The sequence below is a fragment of the Neomonachus schauinslandi genome, chromosome 3, assembly GCF_002201575.2.
Source record: "Neomonachus schauinslandi chromosome 3, ASM220157v2, whole genome shotgun sequence".
In the NCBI taxonomy this organism is placed as follows: Eukaryota; Metazoa; Chordata; class Mammalia; order Carnivora; family Phocidae; genus Neomonachus; species Neomonachus schauinslandi.
The window spans coordinates 45,816,846-45,818,660 of record NC_058405.1 but is presented as its reverse complement, the minus strand read 5'-3'; the positions used below and the strand labels follow the sequence as shown (position 1 = coordinate 45,818,660).

Below are 1,815 nucleotides of genomic sequence, written 5' to 3'. Positions count from 1 at the left end.
ACCCAAGCTGTTCAGTGAGCAGAGACAATGAAACCTAAGAGAGAGATTTCTTTCTCGTAGTCAGAGGGGATGCATGGATAGGTCAAGCAACGGGAGTGTAGGAAGCCAACTTGTCCCAGGAGCAGCCATTAGCCAAACAGCCAGAAGAGATCAGCGGAAAATAAGAATGGACATTCTTTCTCTGGGGTTTCTCATTTTACACAGACTACTCTCTACAGCCATATTGCAGCTTCGTCTCTGACTTTCTTCTGTGAGGAAGTCTGTGTTCACGATTTAAACGGGCAAAGTTTACAACAAATCTTTACAAGCAGACAGCTGAAGCCTTGGGAGCCAGTCACTTTGAAATCCAGAGGACAAAACCAAAATTCCATGTTGCATCGACACCAAGTTCAATTAGCAATAATCATGCCTCGGATAAACCTCATTGGCTACGATACTGCCACTGCACAAAGCTGTGACACCAAGTTCAAATAAATTATGGATTTGTTCTTGTGGAAACATAGTAGACTACACACACACTAATAAGCAAATTCTAAATTTGTCACACTTTTCTCATTAAGCCTGGCATAAGCACATGTATGCACATACATGTGAAAGAGAGAGAGAGGAAGAAAAAAAAACTATAGCAAACGGACAAAGAGAGAACTCAAAGGAGACTGAACAATTTTTTTTCGTTCTTTGTAATGTTCAAGTACTTAGTAATTACTAAATAATAATATACTTGATTCAGGGGGGGGAAATTTCATGTTAGAATTGGGGGAAAAAAATCTTTCCAAGTAAGACTCTGTGTGAGTCTAGCTGAATGAGAGATGGTCAGACAAGGGGCATACATCAAGCAGTGGTCAGTTTAGGAAAATCAGCCAAGACAAGGTGCAGACAAACAAGGTATTCAGCAAGACCTTATTAAATATCCATGCTTCATCCACTCAACACTCATAAGTAGTGAGCACCTATAATATTCCAAGCTCAAGCACTGCTTTCAGTGACTTCACAGATAACCTTGTCCAGCTGGCCAAAGGTGACATATCTGGGAGGCAGTCAACAGGAATCAGAAATTCAGGCTAATGAGAAGAAAGACAAGGATCAGACGCCTGGGCGAAGTAATGAAGCCAAGGAGAGAACCTGGGCCCTCAGGCCACTGGACCCGCCAAGCTTTGCAGAGAGGTGCTTCTTCTAAATTCGGGAAAGCTCTCGTATCACAGAGGAGGGAAACTAAAGCTGACCAAAATCATATTCCATCTTGCTTAGTTCCGTATCAGCCCGCATATCACCCTACTCTCATCCCATCCTCACTCCCGTCTTTGTGCATTTCTGCTCAAACCCCTTATATTAGTACAAAAAAGATTTCTCAGTGCATTCCTCCCCATCACCTCCTGCCTTTTCTCTGCTCTCACTCTTCACCCGAGCCAGATGGAAGCAATTTCAGATCTGCACATGCAACATGCTCTTTCACGCTTACATCTTCCCACCCAAGCCTCTGTTTGATGAGTTCTCACATATGCTCGGCGTTGTGCCAAGTGCTCAATGTGAATTGCTCATATAATCCCCATGAAAAGGCTACAGTGATTATTACTATTTTATAGACAAGGAAACTGAGACTTAAAGAGTTAGACACTTGCCCAATTCTTCATAGCCATGAGTTGAATTAAGGGCTAACGCCCTGTGACCTGCCTCCAAAGTTCATTTCATCATGTATCATGCCATGCCCTGCCTTCTGTCTGGCTGACTCACACCTCAAACAAACTTTCCCTTACTCCATAATTTGATTTAGATGCAGTTCAGTATTTTCTCTAAACAGGCTGCCTATTCCTGTAT

General features: G+C 42.7%; 1 pseudogene; it reads right to left on the bottom strand.

Annotated features, from left to right (window-relative positions):
* Window positions 1–344: 344 nt before the first annotated feature.
* On the bottom strand, window positions 345–454 carry LOC123324355 (annotated as a pseudogene).
* Between the last annotated feature and the right edge of the window lie 1,361 nt (window positions 455–1,815).